The 24,825-nt window shown below is 39.5% G+C and overlaps 1 pseudogene; it reads left to right on the top strand.

Moving 5' to 3' along the window:
- The first annotated feature begins 14,942 nt into the window (after window positions 1–14,942).
- Window positions 14,943–24,825, top strand: part of LOC128808454 (chloride channel protein B-like) — a 92,997-nt pseudogene continuing 83,114 nt past the window's right edge.

Here is a 24,825-nt window from a genome sequence, read left to right on the forward strand (position 1 = left end):
TCTGAGGCTGTGCCATTTCTATAATAGTCATGTAATATATGTACAGTAACTGGCAGAAGTAGTGGAAAGCCAAACATAATATTGCTGCTGGTGTTACATGCACCTTTTGTTCTTATCACTTTTGTATGCTCAGTTTACTTGAGAGGTCAGGATATTCCATATGTTGCAGGGGGTGTAAGTTCTGTCATCTGTAGTATCACTTCTTTAGAGAAACTTGCACTCTGTGTGTGTATATAAATATATTTTAAAAAAATACCCAAACACCAAACCAACTCCAAAATAAAAACAAACAAAACCCTCTTGCCTACCCATCTGCCCTTTAGTTCCCCTCCAGATTCTTTCCAGAAATGAGCATAACTTTCACTTTGCTTACTTGACATCTAAGCAGTTTTCACATCATATTGCTGATGTCTGTCCTACTTCTCAGTCCTTAGTCTTGCTTTCTTGCAGTTTTTCCTCTTCTATGTTACTTGCCTTTTTTTCCTCGTCTGTTCCGCTTTTGCCTTTTCTGAAACACACAAAAAAGAAATTTCAGGAAGCTTTACTAAAAATCACGCCTGTGCTACAGATCATCATATTTCCATCTGCTTAACATGAATCATTTGATGTGATGTCACTGCGTTTGTAGCTAGAAGCTTTCTGCCTTTCCTGCAGTCCTTAGTCTGTTTTTTCAGTGTATTCTGTCTGGTGGGAGCACTGGTTTTATTTCTGTTATCGATTTTTCATAAGCAAGTAGTTAATGCTATTCTTTTGGATATCACATCTTATTTCCCCACCCCTCACCTTGGAGAATGCAAACCTTTGTTCATTTTGGTGAGAATAGGTAACATTGGGAGTGTGTCAGCTGTTTGCATTTTTCATTCAAAGTTTTATTTAGTGGTTCTTTTGAAAAGTGGATATGATCAAAAGCCATCAACAGCTAGGTAACTTTCTTTGATAAGCCTTTGCCTGTTTCTGATGTAAACAATGAAAAGCAATAAACTAGGTATTTTTTTTTTTTACGAAAAGGTTTGATTGATACTTGACAATTTATGTTTTTTAGACAAATTGGGCACTTCCAGAATTGGTGGATTTATAGCTGCCAGCTACCTCGTGTCTGTATTTATATAACATATCATTTGTGATGGTTTGGCTGAAGTGCATTGCAACATTTTTTTTCCTTGTTTTAATTGGAATGACTTTGATGCCATTAAATCTTCTTTCTTACACTAACACTGCTAATCTATATTTAATCAATTAAAATAATGGAACTGTACAGTTCTGAGATGTGAATTTTTTGGAAGATTACAACATAAGCTATTGAGAGAATGCTTGTAGACTATTATTTGGTTGGTAACATAATTTAAAAGACTGGCTTATTGACAGAGCATCAAGAAGAGCCTGTTGTTTGCATGGTTGTGTGTGGTACAAGGTGATCCTGTAATAGCCTGTCCATTTGTATTGGTGAGAATCTGCATATCCAGCTCTAAACAGATACATTTTACAGAAGGAAAAATCGGTTCTGGAGGGAGTTGAGCTGATCTCTGACACTGGAGTATGTAATACATGGATGACTACAAAAATATTCCTGCAGTGATCTTAGGTGTGTTGGTTTTCTATTTTGCTCACACTGGGACAAGTCTGAAATGTAATTAATTATGAAATTTTAAAATGTCTTCAACTACTGCATAAAGCTCAGAGCCTCCTCAAAACTCTTCTACTACCTGAAGAAGATTTTGAAGCACTGTGCTTACTCTCCTCCATAAAAATTATGTTTTGCAAGTGTCGATGTCTGATGAGTGTTTACTTCAAATTTGCTTTCTCATATTCTGAAATTCTCATTAGGTAGCCTACTTAGATGACAGAATTTTAATTTTCCTCTCATGAGTATTTAATTTGTGCTACATTCTTTTGACAAGATGTGAATCTGCCATTGTTACCAAATTGTATTTTTTTTATTTTCAAACCCATATTTTAACTATTATCAAATAAATTTTGCAAAGCAGGGCGCCATTTGAAGCCAATTGAGTGAGGGACAAAGCGGAAAAGTTCTAAATTCATAATTCTTTTAGTGTTGAAATCACTGGCTAGGATTTAAACTAGCTTAGTGCTCTGAAGCATAGTCAAAGTTCTTGGGTTTTGGTTGTTTGAGACACGGATACATTTTCTATATAGCAAAGAAAAAAAACCAAAGATGGTATGAGTCATACTTTGATAAACCTTAAGATACAATGAGCAAGCCTATGGAAATAGCCACATTATAAATGATGTGCCTTACTCATAGATAATAAATTACAGAAAACATTGCAAGGTGTGAAGCTACCAATGGCCTTGATTGCTCTCCTCCTCCTCAGCGCAAGCTGAGAATACTTTTCACCAAGCAAGACAGAGTCAGCAGTACATCCCTCAACTATTATCAAATAAATACATAATGTGCATTCCTCCTAAATGTTTGTTACTGTACAGGGGAAACCTAAAGAAAAAATCTAGTGCATATTATGACAGTTGATCATCTATAATGGTAACAACTGTATAATTTAGACAAGTGTTTGTGTTTTACATGGTCACTTATATGGTGAGGCTTTAGCTATTTAGTAGCTTTTGGGACAATAGCTCAAGGCCTAAAAATATAAGTTAGACTTCTGTTATGCTCTCTTTTGATGCAGAAGGCACACTTTGTAGGCCACCAGATAATTGTCCTGTGACAGAGGCAGGATGTCTGACTACTACTTGCTTTAATTCTGGCCTCTGGTTTATGAAAACTCAGCCAGATTGCCCTGGTGTGGCTAATTTCAACTCATAGAGGAGGAGCAAACTGGTACTAAGCAAATCTGAATATGCGTTACTATACCAAAGAAAGATGATTTAAAACTCCTGTTGGTCTTTTATGTGAGTAAAATTCCAGATGGATGTGAAGCAGTGGGACAAAATATGTTTCTCGTCAATGTTTCTAAATAATGTGTTCAGAAGTCTTTTGTGAAGCTTGAAAGATTTATGAGGTGGGGAGGTATTGGAGGAACATGACTGTCTGTAGTCTTTATTTAATAATAATGATAATAAATTTTAAAAAGAAGCGCTTTAAAACTTGTTAATCCATCTCTTTTAACTCTCTCTATTTAAACAATTGTTGGAGATTTTTTAAATGTTTCTTGTTCTGCTGATTGCCTTATTCCCTGAATCAATGTGCTGTATATTTTCTGTTGAAGACACGACTGATAATGGGCTAAAGTATGAAGGATGTAATGCTGGAAGTATAAAAATAAGATAGTTGATGCTTTAAAAAACTCCCCACAAAATAACTTCTTACATTACCATAGTGTTACTATCATAGTAGTCATAGTGGTTTATAATTTTGTTGGGTTTTTTTTGGTAGTTTTTTTTTTGTTTGTTTTGTTTTGTTTTGTTGTTGTTTTTTTTTTTTTTTTGTTTTTTTTTTTGTTTTGTTGTTTTTTTTTTTTTTTTTACTAAATGGATGTATATTTTAAACTCAATTTGTAAAGAGCTGTAAGTTTATGTACAGTCAGTTCTGTTCTTTAAAATACACATAAGCCAACTGTCAAGTAGCATTTCCATATTCAAGCAATTCTATAAAGTTTTTTAGTATTTTCCATTTAAAAATAGTGATAAATATTTTTAAAATTATAAGCGACAAGCTGTATAAATGGATAACTTAATGGAAGATGTTGAGATAATGCACATATAACCAGTGTTTTGGATCTCTTGATAAAATTTGTGTTTTCTACACTAATTTATGACTTTTCACCACTTCTTAACAGCAGCATCCCAACCTTCTGCTTTTAATATAAGCAGTATGGATTAAATATAAACATGGTTTTATAATCTATATAAACTGTGTAGTTTGGGTTAGAAAACCCCAAACTGTGTATTTGTTAAATCGTAAGTACTGAAGAAATGGCTGTGCAGTCGTACTATGAAGGTTTTCCTAAGCTGGTTTGTGCCTGTTCCCACTCTGCTCCCTGCTGATTGTTACAAATGTGTATGCTGATGTAACACATTGGCTATTTCAATCTTACTATTATTATTATATCCTATTATTATTATTATTTTTAAGCATGGGAGAATGACAAGGGGAGGGGGGAATGATTTGATTTCCCTCTGCAATTGCTACTAAAAATTACCAAGAAAAGAAGAAACCTGGTAGAGGTAAACACTTCTCTTACTGACTTGACTTGAAAATAGTGAAGATGAAGAATTTTCTGTATTTTTCCAATTGTCACAGAAATAAAGAGCTGTTTCAGTTATGAGAGCAGCTCAAACTGTAGAGCTGTGAAGTTGTCATGAAGATATGGAAGAGGATGTTTCTAGCAGATCTTCCAGCATCATGAAAATTGGGTTAATATGGGAGTGAGGGTTCAGCTGCACAGAATGGCTTTGGGAAATGATGTAACGTTTGGAACTCCTTAAAGTCAGCCTCACAGGACTTAACCCAATACTCTTCATCTCTTTTACTTTCTTAAGATAGTGTATTCCTGCATACAGTTGTTGAAAGTTGTTGCATATAGTTGGTGAAGTACAGCAGGTTGAGATGACTTTGTTTCTCTTACGTTTTGGCAAACTACCACAATGAGGAGCTGTGTAAACCAAAAGCATGGAAGTATGTGGTGGTGGCAGCTGGCTCTTTAGTTTCCACATTCATGTGAGTGGTTGGTGATCAGCAGTTTTGGGTTTAAATGTGTGCGTGTAGTTAAGAGAGTCAATACTATTCTGAGAAAAGCTGGTACTAAAAGCTCTGCTTTTGTAATAGTATTGGGTAAATTGCCAACAGCCCTGCCCTTTTCTGGCCAACAGATTCCTCCTGTGTTTGTTGTTTGCATGACTGCAGTTTTGGGAGAGAGCATTATTTCCCATCTCTGGGAGGTACGTTGCACTTTGAACTGTGGGACTGTCTGCTTCTGAAAAATCTAAAATAACTCCTTGCCACGTCACAATTTGAGGATTTGTGGAGATGGTCATAGTCATCTTGGGTTGCATTTTCTGAAACTATTTCCTGTCATATGTACATTTTTTTTCTGTCTGAAGATTGCAGATTAAATTTACTGTATCACGTGATACTACTACTAACTTGTTGCACTATGTGAGATTTATTATGGCGTTATCAGAAAATGTTTCAGCATCTCTGTCCTTTAAGTCAGCACCATATGTTGGAGTTGTTGAATGCATAGGAAAATTCTCATGCCAAGTTAGTACTATACTTTCATTCCTTTAATGCTGTAATTTTGAAATACTGAAATAATATGAAATGAAAGTTAAAAGCCACGATGTTTCTAGTTAACAAGGTCTTTATATCTCTGTCCAATGACTGTGATAATTATTTGCTTCCTTGAGCTATTATTCAGACTGCACATTAAACACTCATTATTTGAAGTCTTTGGAGTGTCACCTCAATTAGTAGCGTAATGGTTTTTGATCTCTGGAGTGGGATGCTGTGAACAGAGTACTGCTTTGGAAGCTCTTAATTCTTCCACTCTGCTTTCAATCTGTTGAAAAATATATTCTGAACTGCTCATGTTTCTTAGAATAGAAACTATTTCTTCTGGTATTTCAAAACCTCTTGACTTCTACCTTCAGATTTGTTTGGAATTGATGTGTTACTCATGCAGTGTTAACAACGTTAACTCGCAGTCTCTAATCCTTTATTGTACTTTTGTGATTGTATGATCCTATAATACCTGTATGATTTTAGTATTAAAGCTGAAGCCAACAAGAATAGTGCACTGCTTTACTTGACAGATGGACAGATCACATGTGCTGCACTAAACGAGCCGGTGGTTGAAGACAGAAGGGCAATGCAGAGGGGAAAAATTCTTACCCTTTAAGTATATACAACTCCTGACACCATTCAAAAAGTACGTGGTTCTCTGCTTAAAACTGGGATGCCAACTAAGTATTTGCCTGTTTTTTTACGTTTGCCACTACAGAGTTAAAATTGCATTATAGAGTTATTTAGATAGAGGGGTGACCAGTAATTTGTGCTCAGGCAGGAGGGGTTTAGTACAACCATAGCAAGAATTAGAGTTCTGTGGCAGGTGTTCTTGTGTGTAATAGCTGGAATCAGATTTATGTCTGTACTATTTAAAGACAAGTGGCAAAATCTCTTAGTATTAAATTCATGCTGTATCTCTACTGCTGTTTGGTGGGTAGTTCTTATTTGCTCTGGCTTCTAATTTAGCAACTCTTTGTATTTTCATAGTATGAGTTGGGGTTATTCCATCCTGATCTTTAAAGGGATAAAGAACACACATGATGCATACGTGCACATCCTCTTTCACTTACAAAGCATTTAGGCAAATAAAATTGTGTTGTTCCTTCTTCTCAGTTGTTGGGGAGAGGAGTTAGATGAGCTAGCCCAAAACTTTTTTGGAATGGCCAGCTGCTGATAGTGGTAGTTGCATTTCTGCTGTGCAACACACCTTGCCTGTGACGCAGATCACCAAGTAGCAGAGGTACAATCCTTTGCTGGTCTTTCCAGTTTCAGTGGAGCTACTTTCCAGGTCCTAACCGGAGGCAGCCTGGGCCAGCCTGCTTATGTTTACCAAGGAAGAGAGAGCTGTGCCACTGTCTGCCCACCCTCCTTATTTGGCCATTGCCCTTTTGCAGAGTCCCATGGCCTGCATGGAAGCTGCTTGGGAGTGGAACAAGGAGCTCTGTGGCTCCCAAATGGGGTCTTGGCAGCTTAAAAGCATGGGTTCTTCCCACACTGGCCTTTCAGAATTCTTCCCTAACTGAGTAAAATTCAGTTTGTAACTTGACTCCCCAAAGCACTTACGCAAAGAAGTGTGTAGGTAGCTTTTAGTGGTGATGAACACAGATTCCTTCTTTCCCTCCTTGTCTCCAAAGCAGCCATTCCCAAGCTGTGATGAGGTAAGAACACTTTTAAATCAAGTAGCACACCTTGCAGAAGTCAGAAATTAGTGAGAAATCTGGGAATCCAGGTTGCAGCCTGGATTCTCTGGTCTTCTTACATAGGTGGGAATATTTATCTTCTAGTGCTGAGAAGGTATTTTTTCATCATTGCCTCTGATTTTCTTTATCCATGGCAAAACTTAAGTTTTGGAAGCTCTTGAATAAGTAGAAGGATCCTTGTGTGATGTTTAGAGATAAAATCATTGCAGAAAGCAGGACAATCCTTACGCAAAATTCACAGAACTGAGAATATATGATCTGAAATACTTCTCAAAAGAAAGATGAAGACTCATGTTCTGCACTGGGAGGTGCTAGTGTATGTAACAGTGACAGCCAAAATGCATATGTTTTGGGTCAAATTCTTACAGGCTAGCAGTATGTATTCTTAGGAGAGGAATGCCTGATCCAGAAGCTTTTACAACCCCAGTCTGCATTTGCCTTCATGTCTCTCTGTCTTCGGGTTTCATTGTAAATGAACAAAGCTGCATGTGTGTATGTGTTTTGTAAGGTCTTGTTTGTCCTCTGGAGAGTTGTCTCAACTTCTGCATGTCAGGGTTGCAGCAGTGGTCCCCTGCAATCTCAAATCTTGCTTTGTTTTTCACCATCTAGCTTTTTAACCATGGCCATTTGTGCACTGCTTCTCAGAGGTTCATTAAATATATTTCAGATAAGTGGGTGTACTGGTGGTTTAAGTTGACTACAGAGGAGCCCATGGGGAACAAATAACTAGGGGTCAAAGTTTGAAAACTCACTCTGTTTTGTTTTTTAAAATTTGAATGTACGAGAGGGTGTTTGTGAGAATTTACAGTACAGCTGAGCCACAGCTGCAGAGACCAAGTCTGGTGGAAGAGGAGTTGTCAGCTTTGGTGTTCTGGCAACTGGGGACAGCATAGACAAATGCTCAGGTGTGCTTTTAAGGATGGGAATGATACTCCTGTTTGGGTAAAAACAGCCATCCTGTTTATGTAACAAGTCATTGTGACATGGAATGAGGAATATCTGTTTCATCTGTGAGCAGTGTGACTTGGCCTGATCTGTTTCCCCTAGAAATGTACCTTTAGTTTCAGTGTTTCATCCCCTGTCTGTATTGTTCAGACAATCTTTATAATACCTAGATCTATTCACATTTGGTCTAACACAACTAGAAAATGACATCATACAAATTCCCATGTTCCAGAAATAAATGGGCTGAATGGAGGTTTTGGCGTAACCAGTCTGGCATACTGGAATGAAACGATGATGGAATCCCAGCCAGGAGCTCTGCTGAGGTGCCTGCTTTTCTTGCCTGGCTTCTGCTTTCTTTTGCTCCATTTTAAACCTGGAATAGGAGTAGTTAAACCTAGCTTTTGTGCAAGCAGAAGTTAGCAGTCTAATCTCATTTTTGTGCTTAAACACAAAACTAAGGTCTGAGCTTCTGTTTATGAAGTACTTACCACTTTTTACATTATTAGTGTACATAATCAGATACCTGCTGTTACTTAATTCACCTTTGACTGGAGGGATTTAATTGATTACACAGTGTATATTTATTGTTAGATATTTTACTGTGGAGGTATTGATGTCAGATACATTTATTTCCCCATATCTGAAGGAAGGTAACTTGTAATGCATTTACTGTTGCTCATAGCTATTGACACAGTTTCCAGCAACAATTATTTTCTGCAGTCTTTGATTTCCACCTAGATCAATTCTCTTCAACTCGTCCTCTTTTTTGTCAGATTGAGTGTTGCCAGGTCTGCAATTTGCATAGTACTTTTGAAGTCTCTAGAATGAAATGCCTGATTGAGCTGGCAAAAAACCCCAGTCATGGTGTAAGAAACTGGACTTAGGCCATTGCTATATCATGCCATGGATGTACCCCCTGCCCTGGGCAGTATTTCCTTCATGACTGTGTGTTGTTACACTTGAAAATGTGAGTGGTGGGTTACGAGGAAACTTTCAACGCTGCAAAACCATAGGTCCAAAAGACTAATTTGGGTAATTTGCGTGTGGCTTTTTTCTTCTCGCTTGCCCTTTAGTACCCACTGATTCACATCCAGGAACTACTTATGTTTCTTCATTGCCTGGAAAAGAGAAGGCTTTGGGATGACCCAGTTGTGGCTTTCCAGTACCTGAGGGGAGCCTACAAGAAAGACTGAGAGAGACTCTTTACAGGGGCAGGTAGTGACATGACAAGGGGGAATGGCTTCAAATTGCCAGAGGGTAGGTTTAGATTGGATATTAGAAAGAAATTTTTTCCTGTAATGGTGGTAAGGCACTGGAACCTGTTGCCCAGAGAAGCTATGGATGCCCCATCTGTGGTAGTGCTCAAGGCCAGGTTGGATGGGGCTCTGAGCAACCTGGTCTAGTGGAAGGTGTTGCTGTCCAAGGCAGAGGGGTTGGCACTAGATGATCTTTAAGGTCCCTTCCAACCCAAACCATTCTATGGTTCTGTGATTCTACGATTATTTGAGATGAGGCCTTGCCAAATTGATCCAAATTCCAGTTGGTGGAAAACAGCAGAAGTCCTTTTGTACTCTTTCTTTGGTTTACCAAAGTCACACCCTGGAGGTGGCAAACACACAGCATGCTGCTGGTTTTGATTTACAGTAACCATTTGACATGCATCGAGTCTTTTGCTTCTCTCCAAGCTGCCAACTTGCAAACTGCCTTGGGTAAAGCATCCAAGCTACAGTATCTTTGGTACAGAGAACACCTGCTAGCCCATGAAAGTCTGGATTATTTGTCTTCACACAAAAAGGTTTATAAGAAGTGGCTACAAGAGAAAACATTCCAGTAAACTTACCTCAAATAGTGTTAAGCTGCCTCTAAAATTATGTGTAATTTGGACACTCCAGGGATATGCCTGACAGCAGAAGGAATTAAGAAAAAGTTATTTGTTTTTTCTGTGTAGAGGAACATATTTTGAATGTAGAAGGGGGCCAAGGGATTAAAAGCATATTTTGTAAGTGCTTATGTCTTTGCTCTTCACAACTTACTGAATATGAAAAAAATAATTAAATTATTAACTTCTCAATGCATACAACTTAAAAGGAAGAGACTTTGCAGAATTTTGGGTAAATGTTCTCTTACTGAGACTTCTTGAATTTAATTATAATTAATTTTAAAATTACAATTAATCTTTAAAATTACTATTCAAAGTAATTAATTTTAATTTTTTTTTCTCACAGCATAATCTGCAGGAACCATGGTGTTTGAATCTCAGTAGGCCTGCTCTAGTCCTAGGTGATATTTAAAATAAATCTGTCATTATTACTGATGCACACTATTATTAGAAGTGTAAGTTTAGGAAATAGAGAAACTGGAGGTAAAAGTTTGCACATTTATGTGATAGGTGCTCAGTGCATTATTGCAGTCAAGGGAAGCAGGGATTACTTTATAATGTGTTCCAAATGCTCTACCAAATGTTTAATTACTGGGTCATATAATTGATTTTAATATGACATCAAGCATTCAACATCAGAGATCAGATTGCATTGGTAATTTTCTATTAAAAAAACCCAAACAAATCCAAAACCAAAAAATCCAACTGTATTCCTTACCCAAATGAAAATGGCTTTCACCTCAAGGTAAATCTTTGTTGAGTGTATACTTTTAAAAGAGATATTGGCAAGAGAAGCCTGTTGTTCAGGCAGTCACAGGTAATATTCAAAATGTTCTAAAAATGGAATTTGTGTCTTTGTAAGAGGCAGTGTGGCAAATAATCCTGTTTTGTGTTCTGAGAGGTAACTGTGTCTTCCTATTTCTAGAAAAGAGCAGGACGATTGCTGCTGATGGGGCTAATCAGAACAGCAGTGTGGGTGCTGGGGTTTTTGATTCATCAGATAATTAAGTCTCTCATCAAATTGAAATGAAACCTGGTGGAAAATTACCTGCAGGTGAGCAAGAGAAAGTCAGAATGACATTTTCTGTGTTAGTTTATTAGCATATGCACAGTGTCAAGTTTTAACAGCCTGAAATGCTGCCTGTGGAGGTGAGTGTGGAGATCAGATCCCCTTGTGGTCCTTTGTGTACACACATGTTCGTGTCCTTTGCTACAACTTGGCCTATAGTACAGCATAATATCTGATTTTATTCTTGTTAGGGATTGGTGAAAGCAGTCTTTAATATACTGTTGCCTTCCTCTGTGTACGCCAGAGGCATGTGCTGCTTTAGGTCTGGGTGATATCCAAGGGAAGGGATTAACTTTCTTTAAGGTACTTAGTGAGTGTGGACCTGGTATCAGACATATTATTTCACTCTATGTCTGGGTCAGCTTTATTTTCAGTAATAGATTATTGTGGAATTATTAATTTGTCCTTGACAGCTATCATTATCTCTGTGATAATTGGAATGGTGGTGATAAAAATCACTTAATGGATAAAAACAATGTAAGTGTTAAGGCATCTCTGACCCTGACTGCTTTTCCTCACCTGTAGAAAGAAGCAGATGGTAAAATTTTCACTTGACTTGTGATATCTATGGTAGATGGTATAAATATTGAAGTGTTTCTTTGAGAAGGGGCTTTTGAACTTTTGTTCCAGCTGAATCCTGATCAGGCAGGGTCAGGCATCCTGGCAGCTGATGCTGGGAGGAGCCTGTAAAATCATCAATCACAGCCTGCAGCCAGCAGCACTTGGTGCAGGAGAAGGCCAGGCTCTGGGCTGGCAGTGCTTTGTGCTCAGCAGCAGGGGCAGGGAGCTGCCAGAGCTGGTCCCCAGCACTCGGCGGAGAAATTAATCCTGACTCCCTGACTCAGCAGAGGCCACAGCCCAGAGCAAGCTGCTGAGGAGGGTGCAGCTCTGCAGATTTGGGGCTAGGGATCTCTCATGGAGGCTGGAGCAAGGCAGACGAGCTCCTTGTCTGCACAGATGTGGTGCAATAGCCAACGCTGCTGTAGCACTGCAGTGGCTGGATAGAGGCTCTTTAGGAAGGCCACACCATAGTTAAAAGTGGGAATGGTTGGAGGTCTGCTCCAACCCCACAAGGATCTTGCAGTCTAGCCAATCATCCCAATATGTGCTGGAAGGACAACACATCAGGGCGCAAGCAATCCATGATGTTTCTGGAGTGCATTGGTAACAACTTCCTGATAAGGTGACCAAGAAGCAAATGAGGGGACATACTCTGCTGGACCGTGTACTTGCAGGGAAGGAAAGACTGATCAGGGATATGAGGGTTGAGGGCAGCAGTAACCATGAGATTGGAGTGTGTGGGATCCTGAGATGAGGGGGAAAGGGTGAAGGACTGGACTTCAGGAGAGCATTTTGGTCTGTTCAGAGATTTGTGTGGAAGAATCCCAGAGGAGATCATCCTGGAGAGAACTGGGGTCCAAGAGGGCTGATTGATTTTCATCCATGGTGAGGAGCTGTCCATTCCAATGAACAAATCAACCAAAATCAAGCATGGATTCACAACAGACAACGACTTTCTACAATGAAATGACTGGAACAGTGTCTGTTCTTTATTTCAGCATTAGCAAGGCTTTCATCACTGTCTCCCGTAACAGTCCCATAGACAAATGAATGGTGGATGGATTAGATGTTGGGACAGTGAGATGGATTTACCTGGCAGAAGTGCTGGGCTCAAAACATTATAACCAGTGGTAGCAAGTCAGCCAGAGGCTGGTCCTCAAGGGTATAGCCCAGGGGTCAGTCCTGGGGTCAAATGCTGTGGGATATTTTCACCAATGACTTGGATGATGGGATAATGTTTTGGTGCACCCTCAGCAAGCTTGCAGACTAAAGTAAAAATAAAATGAAGCAGTGCTTGATAGACCATGATTGAGGCCAACAGCCTCCTGGGCTGCATTCAGAGTGCTATCAGGAGCCTGAGGGAAGTGATCCTTCCTCTCTCTTCAGCACTGGTGAGGCCACATTGGGAGTACTGGGCCCAGTTCTGGGCTCTCCAGTGCAGTGGAGATATGGATGTGTCCTCCAGTATTCTGTGGACTCAAGATAATGGAATAATACCACCAACTGCTGAAGGACAGATCTCAATCACTTCACAGAAATGCAAAGGAAGAGTTATTCTGCAGAACAGATGGAAGCTGAATATATCAGAGGAAATATTAAAAAAATGAACAAGTTAAGGTTTTCCATGAGGAAAGCATATATAATCCTCTTGGAAAATTATTTCCCTTTTTTTAATATACAAACTATGTGTAAGTTTATAAAACATATAAACAGTGGATAAATACACATGCAAGCGTGTATATATGCATTTGTATGTATATACAAGCATGTGTGTATATATACATACTGGAGTATAAGTAAATAATTCATAGAAAGAAACCACACTTTGACTCCAGGTCATCACAACAACTGTTGCACACACTCTTGGTCCTGTTCTGTTATAAAATCTGTCCCATTGTATTATTAATATAGAAGGGCAGGAGGTAAGCTCTGACATCAGTAAAAACATGTAATTCCTGCCCTGGAAGATCTCCCCATCTGAATACCTCCTTCAGCTGCAGATGAGCAGAACTCTTTTTTTGTACACTTTGCTTTGCTGTCTGGCTGTGCTGCAGGATGCATTCACAAAACACTTGATGGGACGTGCTGCTGGGAAGGCTGTAACTCTGTGACCTCAGAAACGCCGGGGATGTGCTTGACCTGCACCCACAATGTGTCACGGCTGAGCCCTGCGGAAGGCAGCAAAGAGCGAGGGAGTTGAGGAGGTCTGGAGACAGCACGGCCGTGGTCAGCCCAAACGCAAATAAACAAACCAAAAACCTGGGGTGACCGAAACTTGTGTTTTGAATGTGAGAATGCCCAGTTTGAGAGGTGGCCTGCTGGTTAAAATAAAGCACGAAACAGCTAACTCTCTTATATTCTGTCTACTAATAACAGCTGCAACTTCATTAAGGTAATTACTGCTCTAAGACTTTGAAGGCTCCATTCAGGTAAAATGCCTGAAGGTGCCAGAGAGTGTGGGTTTTTTTGTACTTATTCTTAAGGTACTTGAACACTGCTTCTGACCTGAAAAGGGCCTTGAGGAGTAACAATGTTTCCTTTATAGTGTTTTTAGAGATGGGAAGGAAGTCCTGGAAAAAACCCCATGACTTGACTCTGAAAGTCATGATTCACCTTACCTTTATTTACTCACTTCCATCTGAAGAGCCTGCATTTCTTGTTTTGGTTTTTCCCTGTTGTGTATCTTCTGCCTGCAGGAATTTGTAGTACAAAAGATGACTGAAAAGCAGGACCTGGTCTGTGGGTGCTGATGACCTGGCTGTGAGTGCATCTGTCTGGGCTAGTGGCTCTCTCTCCAGGTTCTGTACTGGCAAGTGTTAGGTCTCCTATGCAACAAGTCAATAATACTGTGATAAACCAATTCTCTTACTCTTCCATATATTTGTTGTTTCAGTATTTTATTTAAAAAGAAGTGCCTCATTTATACAACCTCATTGGAGAGATCTTTCTTGGCCTTCAGCCTAAACATGAATTCCACCACCCGTAACACGTATAGAAGTGTCTGGGGTGAAATCAGTGGTGGTGGCGATGCAATTTACACTTAGCATGTGGTGTTTATAAAATAAATACAAGTGGCAGCTGGTATAACTCATGAAAACTCAGTGTTTGGAAGGGGTCTAAGCCAAAGACCATCAGTCCATATAAAAGTTCCTGTTGGTTTTAGATTGATCATTTAGTTGTGCTATGTGGGTATTGCATGTGGCCCAGGTTAGTACTTTATTAGGTACCAAAGCTAAAACATTGAGCCTTTCTGTCATTTACTGTCCTGCTGTGTTCAATTTAATTATAGACAGGCAATTAACAGCATAGGTGAGAGAAGAAGTGATTATTTTACTAGATTTACCTTGAAATCTACCAACAGTAGGAAAAGGGAGTTCGCTGTTACTATGCATACAATAACAGAGCAGGTTTAAGCTTTCTAAAGACTGAACTGACTGGACAAATCACAAAGGTTCACAGGTACACCTTGCCCCACAGACAGTCTGTGCAAAGATGAGAGGCTGATGGGCTTCAGGCATCAGGATGGAGGCTGGGGCTTGGGACAGGGGCCCTTGCCAGTCATTTTCCTCTCTCATTAGCTCCAGTATGTGTATAGCAACACTGTCAGGAGCTTGGACTTTTGTGCATTGCCAGAAGCTATATGGGCATGTGCGTTGGCTGCTAATTCAAGGTGAGGGTCACACTGAAAAATTGTCCATAGACACATCTAACTCATCAACATCTAATGATTGTTGACTGTTTCTTTTTTTTTTTTTTTTTCTTTTGCAGTTCTTTTGCCAGCAGCTTTGCCGTGTGGCTTGACAGAAATCATTGGATATTTAGAATGGCACTTCTATTCAACATCATTTTAACATCAAGACATTTTTAAGGACATTTCTCTCATGCATGCTGGCTGTAGCCTACAGGGTCCTCTGTGAGCCAGAAGGTCCCATGATCCATTTGGGGTGAGAAATAGCAATTCTCAATGTTAAAGCTACCAGGCTGAGGGTATGGCTTTGTAACATCTGTCTTAGTAGCAGCACTGGCTTAAAAAATACCCTATACTAGAGGCTCTTTTCACCTGTGCTGTTCCCCATCCCTTTTTCATTAGCACAACTATTTGTGCCTTACAGTGAAGGAAAGGATTTGTTTGCTGTGTGTTTTAAATATTGGCTTGGTTCCCTAGTATGATTCCCTGAGTGATGCTCAGCAAGCAGCTATCTGGATAACTGCAGTCAGTTTTGTTTCTGAAAAGCCACCTGCCACACAGCTATGGACTGCTGGCTGCTTTACATCTCATGTAACTGCTTTTACCTGTGCAAAGTCTGTATAAAAATAAAGCTGGTGTCAAGTGGCTTCACACAACAGGGACAGTAATTTTAAAACCACCTGCAGAAGTGCCCTAAGTGGCCGTGCAAGCTGCAGGCTGATGTGATCTGTGTGTCCAGCTTGGGAACAGCCACCAGTGCCAGCTGAGGGCAGCCTCAGGAACCAGGTGCTGCTCTGCAAGTGGCAGATTGCAAGTTGGCTTGGAGCTGCTTGTTTTTCATGCAGTAGTGTTACACTATGTTTCTAGGTGGGGAAAAGTAGAGTTTATAGTCTTTCTGAAGGATAATGTTTTTATGCTGCCTTCTTATGTACAAAAGAAGAGAATCCTCATCACCCTGCTGTTGTCTTTGGCCTTGTGAGGGGGATAGAGGAGGCTTGCCTGGTCCTCCTGTGTATGTCAGAGAGGATCTTAAAATTTACTATGTTGCAATACAATTGGACTTGGTAACTGCGGGCCAGATTTTGGGGGTTTTTGTTTGTTTTGGAAAGTGACATAATTTCCTTTATTCATCATTCAGAGGAGAATCCTGCTGCACTTTATTATCTATCCGGAAGCATATCTTGAATAGAGATGGTAAAATTGGTCTCTGCTAAAAGCATATAGATTGTTGGCTGTTTTGCTGGTTTATTTCTGATCCATTTTGGGCTGGAAAGTATTCATCCTTGAGGTTTGTTCTCCCCTCTTCACCACCCTGACCAAACATGTTTCTCCCCACCAACCATTCACATTTTCTGTTGCTCTGTGGGTTTATACTTATTTATTTATTTGCACAGAGGTGCAGCACCCTAGGGGATGACTCAGATGTTCAAAAATAGGAGTGCATGGTTAGTCAGAGGTGGCTGCAAACCTAGACAATGCTTCCCAAGGGTTAGCTCTCTGTTTTGGTTTCTTTTGTTTTCTTTGCTTTCAGACATTTGTCTCCAGGAGCTCAGAGACTGCAGCTGTGATTTCTTTTTTTCCTTCGTGCAGGGTTGGTAACTGATTTGTGAGCCAAAGAGTTGAATCATATTTCCATGAATAAAGTCATCACAGTATCAACGTGATGCCTTTTCAAAACATAGGAATTAAGAGCTAGTTTAATTTAATTTAGTTGGAACCCTCCACCATTTTTATTAAACATAAACACAACGTAAGTTGCTAAAAGCCTCTGAGAGATTTATTAAGGCTCCTAATTTAAGTCTGGTAGAAAAGTCTTCCAAGATTATACAATGAATAGATTTTTCATTCCACTAAGGGTTTGGATTTTTTTTCCCCATTTAAATGTAATTTGAAGTGCTGCCTGGGAACACACTGTAATAATTTAAATCATCACACATCTTCTGTTAGAAGTAGGGCTGTTCTGGCTGCCGTGGTTGTTAACCTGGGAACAGATGATTGAAATGATGGGCTCTAGTCTGATGTGTCACCACACTTGGGCAGATATTAACATGCAATTCTTCAAAGGCATTTCATGGACTACCATAATCTCTGCAAAAGAGACATTTAAGTCTCTGATAGTCTCTAGTACTTCCTCCTTTATGTCAATGGGACTTTGCATATTTAAAAGACATGTTCAGCATTTTCCATGTTTAAATCTGTTGAAACCAACCTGGCTGTGCTGCTGCACGCCAGCTAAGGCTCTGTCCTCCTCTGCCTTTAACTGATTTATGAATAATTTGCCAAAGAGTGCTCTCAATTATGCAACATCACTTTCAGTGCTCTCCTGGGGGTTGTGGCCTGAGCCAGCTGCAGTTGGACACCGTTGGCATCCACCTCCTGATCTTCACCAGTTGATAAATAAGTGATGGGCAGAGATGTGAGGCTCTGTGAGGGCCACCGTGCCACTGCCCTCGATGCCCTGGGGGTGTCTGGTGAGTCACTGGTGAGCCCATTGCATCTGGAAAGGAAACAGAGATGCTGCACCAGCAATCTTTCAGCATTCCTGCTGTTTGTCACTTTGGAATGGGGAAAAAGCCACCCACTCCAATTAGAAGAAAGTTGTTTAATGAAACAACTTTAAAGTTGTTTAATTAAAAGGAAGTTCACAAGTTTTTTAATGCATTAATACAGAAGACATTTTTCCATTGCTTTCTGGGCTATACAAGGAGGGAGAAACAGCAGAATTTTTACACATGGGCTTCATCCTTAAATTAATGATGCTGTCCCAGGAAAAAAAAAGATTATGGGGATTGCCCAATGTTCACAGGGGGTCTTTGTTTTATTTTTTGAGTTTTGAAAAAGTAAATTGTTTGTGACACTTTTTTAGTCTGGCTCTTCTCTGCTCATGTGTCTCTGTGAAATAATGCTGGTAAACTCTCTCTTTTAAACAGTTCTACTGAAATTAATGACATTAGTTTCCAGGAAAAGAAATTGCAACCACGTTATGACTTCTGGATGATATTTATTGTCATGTTAACTTACAAAACCTTGTTTGTTTTTTTAAAGTAAGGATAAAAAAAAGAATCCTATGTTAATTTCCTCAAAAAAAATAGAATTCAAATGAACAATCACTTGTGGACTACCTGTAGCTTAAAAGTATATCAAAAAGCATCAAAGGGAAGATATGGGATGTCCTTTAGTATTTAAGAACAGTAATTTAAATAAATCTGTGATGTCCTGGTTAAACAAAATGTTACTCATAGGAGAAATCAGCAATTGTGGTAAGAAAAGTGGAGAAAATGTTTGTTTTTCTGTGCAGGATCCAGTTAATGAGAAAGAAGCACCAGATTGCTGTCAGGAACCATCCTGGGGGAAGCAGGTTGTATGGAAGTCCCCTTCACAGAGAGGGCTGTTGGTGAGCAGCAGACACAAGTGTCAGTCTAAGTGGGACTTCAGTTCTGTACAACAACCAGGATGACAAACCCCACTCTCCTGGTACCTTCTGGTGCTGAACAGGCTCGAGAGATGGACCTACTCCAGGTACAGTCACAGGCAGAGCAGTAACTCAGCAAGCATTAGGCTGTTGAAGGCATTTAAGGCCTTCCTCCATTGGAGAGCTCTACTGGATGTGTTGGAAGGGTCCAGTTTCGTTGTTGATACCACTGGTGGGACACATAGCATGTACAGCTGGCTGGAGGAAGAAGTTGGGATGTCCAAGGAAAGCTTTCCCAGCCAGTGCTAAGGCATGCAGTACCTCTTGAGTTCCCTTCTGCTGGAAACAACATCACTGGGAAAACACCACATGTAAGTAAAAATCCATGCACAAAAGTATCTTAACATTTGTGAGTTGGGAAATCAGTCATGAAGTTACCTGTGTGACTTTACTGGTGAGCTTTGTTAAGGGCTTTTACATGACTTCATTAATTTTTTCCCCTTACTTTCTCTCCATTATCCTCACTGCTACTTGTCCTTGTACTGATAAAACTTGTGAACCCTACAGAGAAGTTAAAAGGGCCTCCAGATGCTTAGAGACGACTGATTGTTTTTTTTTTTTTTGTTTCTTTTTTTTTATTCTGAGAATTTGCTGTTTGTTACTGTTTAAAATACTCAAGTGTTTTTTACACTCATTGACTTCAGCTGGTACTGAATGCTCAGCACGTCTACAAATTACCCCTGAGGTGTCAGAGAGCACATCCAGAGGATGCAAGTTTTATAAGCTTTTGAGCACTATTGATTAGTTCATTAGATGTATCAGCATCACTCCAGTAACCCCTGCAAAGGCTGGTCTTGAGTCTGTTTTTCTAAGACAGAATTCAAGCATAATTTTATTTCCTCCTTCTAAAGCCTTCTCTCTGTTTTGCACACTGTGGCCTCCCTTAAAAATGTAACATTTGTCTCATGCAGGATGTTGTTTTAATAGAGCAAAATGGGTGTTTTGGAAAGAAAATTATGTTGTGTGTGTGAAAATATACAATAGAAATTTTTAAGGAAGACTGCCCACTAATGCCTTTTTTATAATATTATAATTATTCTCCTTCCTCTTTTTCTTCCCTTTTTTTTTTTTTTTTTTTTTCCTTTTTCTTTATTGGAACTGGCTCACAGTGCAGATTTCTGCTACTTGAGCTCCTAGTGCTGCTTACAGCAATGGAGTTGCTCCTTGGGGCAAATGTGGGCTCCACACCTTTACAGGGAGGTGACAAGGCATATATATTCCATGTGGGTTTCTCAGACATTTACAGACTGAGGCAGCATGTTGAGCCTTCAGGCTCTAGGACTGTACTCTTATTCTCTAGTGAATCCCAAGCTGTCTCACCATTTTTTCACTGCAGTGTCTCACTCCAGTGAGTGCACTATTCCAGGATGGGAAGTGGCACATCTGCCTGTTCTTGGACTGTTTGGTGCTAGTGCAGCAGCTCACTGTCCCATGATACCTGTGGTACCCAAACGGTGCTATGGGGCCAAGGATTTTGTCAAGGCAAACACATCTGAGCTCACATCCTAGAGATGCAAGGCACTGTAATAACCCCATAATATACCAGCAGGCTTTGAGAGGAAATTATGGTGGTTTTTGTTTCTCTTTTTTTACTCCTGTTACCCACATTTTGTCTCTTCTACCTGTTGCAGGCACAGTTTCATTACAGCTGGTGCACAAGCAGGCATACCTTCGGTATTTTGTGCTGTCATCAGCAGACTCTTGTTCTTTGTAAAAGTGGGACATCAGGCTGCAGGCTGGCCTGGCAAACCTGCTGCTGCTGCTGCTTGGTGGCCACTTTCACCATGCATCTCCTCTTCTCTTCTCTTCTCTTCTCTTCTCTTCTCTTCTCTTCTCTTCTCTTCTCTTCTCTTCTCTTCTCTTCTCTTCTCTTCTCTTCTCTTCTCTTCTCTTCTCTTCTCTTCTCTCTATGGGTTTGTTTACAGGGGTCATTTTGGATTTTTGAAGCTGAGAAAAGAGTTCTGTTATGGGTATGTACCATAATGTGTGGGTGTGGGAGGAAATAGATGCAGGGCTTTAGGCTTGTTTCTTTCAGTGTTTTTGCTGGGGGAGTATCAGAGAAGGGGGACTGAGAAGGGGGAAAGCTGGGATACAGTCAGTTACCAGATCAGTGGGTTATGGAAGCCTTCACACTTTATGTCTGGAAATCACTTAAATACAACAGAGAGTGTTTTGTTCTAAATTACAGTGAACAGACAAAACATCTACTGTTTGCTTATTAGCTATTCATGAGATAATTTTCTGTGTTGGTGCTGGATAGAAGAAGATACTTTGAAGTAAAGGAAAAAGCAGAGAAGCTCTTAAATAAACTCTCCTCCCCTTCTGTAGCTGGCTCAAGCACTCTGTTGTTGTTGAAGGCATTGTTGTACTGTGCCCCCGTTCTTTGGTGCTTACAGATTAAACATTTGAAAAGATGCAATCACTGTTTGTTCTCAGTTGCAAAATGGAGGTGACCTCCAGCCTCAGCTGCCTTTGCTTTATTCCTTCCAGCACGACACAAGCTTTTACCTTATGTAAAAAGTAGTTGCTTTTGTTTTCATGTCTTTCATTCATTTTTATTGCTCCTGATGATGATGATACAATAGTGATGTGCAAGTATCAGGATCTTTACTTCTTCCAGCCTAAATAACCCTTCTTTGTATTTGACTTGGAGATCAATTAGTGAGCTAGAAATAAACTCCTGGTATTCTGAATTCCAATCTACTTTTTGCTACTTTTTACTGTAGGTAAATTTTTCCTAAAGCAATTGCTGAATCACTTTCATTGATCTCTGAATTTCTTCTGGCTTGTGTCCCTCTAGCAAAGCAGAAATGAAAGATCATGGCATTTTCCACATGTAGCTGTACCTCGGTTGGGAAAATGGGCAATGTTTCTTGCAGGCATGCTCCCTGATATATTTGCTTTACCACAGGTTTAGCAGGGGAAGTGGAGATGACACTGGGTTTCCACCCAAATCCTTTTTGTGGACCAACCCATAGTACAGATGCCCAAATAGCTGCAGTTACACACCAAGAAGATAAGAGTTTGTGGCAGAAAGGTGAGGCTATGTGGGCAGGGAGGAGGTCAAGCTCTCTGAAGCCAGATTCATTGCTGAAACCAAAGTATTGTGTAGTGGACAGCTGCGTGCAAAGGGGAAAGTGGATTCACTTCTGTTGCTATTTTACAATAAGCTTGGCTCTTTTAACACTCAGCTGAGGATGTTTTCTGAAAAGAGCAGTGGATTCTGTCTCCTTCTATCTTCTCTTAGTGTTACTAGAGGGAAAAGTTAGCTAAAATTATTAACAGCATAACTTCTGGCAGGGTTCAATAAGTTTTTGGCTCTTAATGCGGTACAGATAAGCAGAAACATTTTCATTTCACTGAACATGAGGCTCAGGGGAAATTTTGTTTCTTGTATATTTTGTGGCATTAACAAAACACAGTTTACTGTGAATAAACTGAGTTGAAAGCTTGTGGGTTATGTTTCTCAAGAAATTATTTGGTTTGTTTTAGTTTCATTCTACCTAGCATAATTTTACCAGGGGAATTTATTGTACTCCAGAGCATGAGATTTTTAGGAAACTTCACTTTATTTTTACAAAGACCATAGGATTAATTCTAAAGGTGAAACTTTCTCTGTAGGTACCGTTTTTTTTTTCTTGATGACTGGCCAAAGCTTGTGGTTTATATTACAACAAAAACAAAGAGTATACTCTGCCACCTTTCATTTACAGGCTGTGGAATACTCTCTTGACCACCTTTACTGCCACACACATACTTGAAAGCATATATTTCAGTATATCTTTTCCTTAGCAAAAATGGAGGTAGGGAGAAAAAGCAATAAAATCATGTGTGCCTATTTTTAGTTTTAGTTCAGGATTGGAATTAAGTAGAATATAATGCAAGATATTTGGATCCTGAAGTAAATAAACCAGATCCTTTTTCTGCTTCAAATAAAGCTCATTCCCTCTGAATTCCAATACCTTAAATATTAGATCTCTTTAAATCCTTTGGAAAAAAGATGGATATTGTATTGGTAAAAATAGCATTGTTGAAGTTTTGCTTAGTACACAGGGTACCTATGTAGGTGATTGTTGTAATCCTGGTTCTAAGGCATGATACACCTTGAGTCTGTCCTTACTCCCTGTGACTGTACATGCAGGTCTTGAGCTTCTGGTGCCTGGGAATGGCTGCTGGGATTCTCCCTCTTCCAGACCCAGCTTTTCTGTCTGCAGCACCCTATGGACCAGCTCTTGAAGCTTGGATGGATTTCAACCCTGGCATTTCTCTTTTCAGGGAATACCACATGTGTTTAGTGCAGCCACCTGGTGAATTTGTTAAACTCTAGGCTATTTGTAGCAAGAACAAGAATAAGATTAGTGGTAAGAAGAAAAGGAAGGAGAAAAAAGAATTTGAACAATAAGAGGACCTCATGCTCAAGCAATTTAAGTCAGGCTGACAGCTGACAGTTTGTCCAATCCACTAACCCCAAGATTAGACCAGTTTAAGGTTTTTTGCAGCAACTTTTGACATGTGACCTTCCCATATCCTGGCAGTAGCTTTTTATACATTTTATGATCTCTTACCTTGTTCATATCCTAATCATGACAAAAAGCTGTGTAACTCTAAACCTGGAATAGGGAAATAATATCCTCAAAGCTTTTAATTGATTATCACTGACCTCTTGACCCCATTTTGTTGCCTGGAAGATAAAATTAAAACGTGTTATTGCTTTCATCCTTGGTGCTTCTTGAGGAGTCAAGCAGAAAATTAAATTACTATTACAGCTGCCAGATTATGTTCTGTGCCTGTGATTTGTTGTCTTGCAAGTTGTTCTAGCTCAGCATGAATTTCCACAGATTTACTTATGAATTATCTCAATGCACATGGATGCAGATTGACACTTAAGAAACGAACATTCAGCAAAGCTCTGATTCAGCAAAGTCTTTTGAAGTGTTCATTAAATCCATTATATTGTGTTATTTAGATGTAACCTGAAGTGTTGAGTGCCAGTGGTAAGTGCAGTACATTATAGTTTTCTCCTATATGTGCCAGTGTCTGCCTGCTTGGTTCCACCTCTGTGAGGTGTGCAAGAAGACATCAGTTTTAAATGAATTAGCTGAGTTCTCAAAATCAAAAGGAAAAATTTATTTCCTCCATGGAAATTGTTTTGAGTTATCAGGTTTTGCAAGAAAGGATGCAGTAATTCATGTCACTGGCAGGATGCTCAGAACAGTTTTCTCCTTTCTTTGACTCAGATTAAGAACTTGCTGGACATGAACATCTTGGCTTTCATTCCAACCATCTTCCTTAAAGTGTTTAGAGGTCTTCTAGGAGCTTTCTTTTTTTCCCTAAAATTAAAGATGAATCAATTACATATGCAGTTCTTGAATTCAATTCCAAAATTCATCCCTTAGAAAAACAAGCAACCTTTTGGAGACTGTGCTTATCTTTATAAATAAATAATATGGTCCTCCTAATTATATAATAATTACAGAGACTAATGAAGGCAGGTCACAAACTGCTGGATGGAAAAAATGAATCTGACCTGCTGGTACTTAATAATGTATAACACAGTAAAGAAAACATGGATTTTCAAAATGCATATATATATTTAATGTATTTTATTTATTTAATGTTGGTACATGTATAAGAACAGAGAAGATGTCTTTTTCTTTGTTTGGTCTGGTTTTTATGCTTGAAGTATTTTTCCTGTGGAGTCACTCCTGCTGCTCTTCTACTCTGATGACACTTTATTAGCTTAGTGACACATAGCAGTTGTGTTGGTGTGCTTTTGCATTTATTTGCAATCTATTGAGAGTTTGAATGTCCTGATAAGACATGATGGGACCACTTTACATCTAGGCTTTGGAATTTCCATTTGGCATCACACGTCTTTGGGGAGAGTTATGTGATTGGTAAAGAAAGGGTCTAGGCAAAGGGTTCCCGTATTTTGAATATTTTAATGCTTTTCTGTTTTATGCTTTGGTTATAGCTTAAGCATGTTGTTATGAAGAACATTATGACCTTAACAATCCTACAAAGACAGGTTGAGAGAGGGGTTTGTTCAGCCTGGAGCAGAGAAGGCTCTGGTAAGGCCTTAGAGCAACTTCCAATACCTTAAGGGGGCTGCAGAAAGGCTGGAGAGGGACTTTTTACAAGAGCATGTAGTGATGTAATGGGGGGAATGGCTTCAAACTTAAAAAGGACAGGTTTAGATTCAATATTAGAAGAAATTCTTGGCTGAGAAGCTGGTGAGACACTGGACAAGGCTACTCAGGGAAGTTGTGTACTCCCCATCCCTGGAAGCGCTCAAGGCCAGTTTGGTC

Source organism: Vidua macroura, chromosome 1, assembly GCF_024509145.1.
Source record: "Vidua macroura isolate BioBank_ID:100142 chromosome 1, ASM2450914v1, whole genome shotgun sequence".
NCBI classification, from domain to species: Eukaryota; Metazoa; Chordata; class Aves; order Passeriformes; family Viduidae; genus Vidua; species Vidua macroura.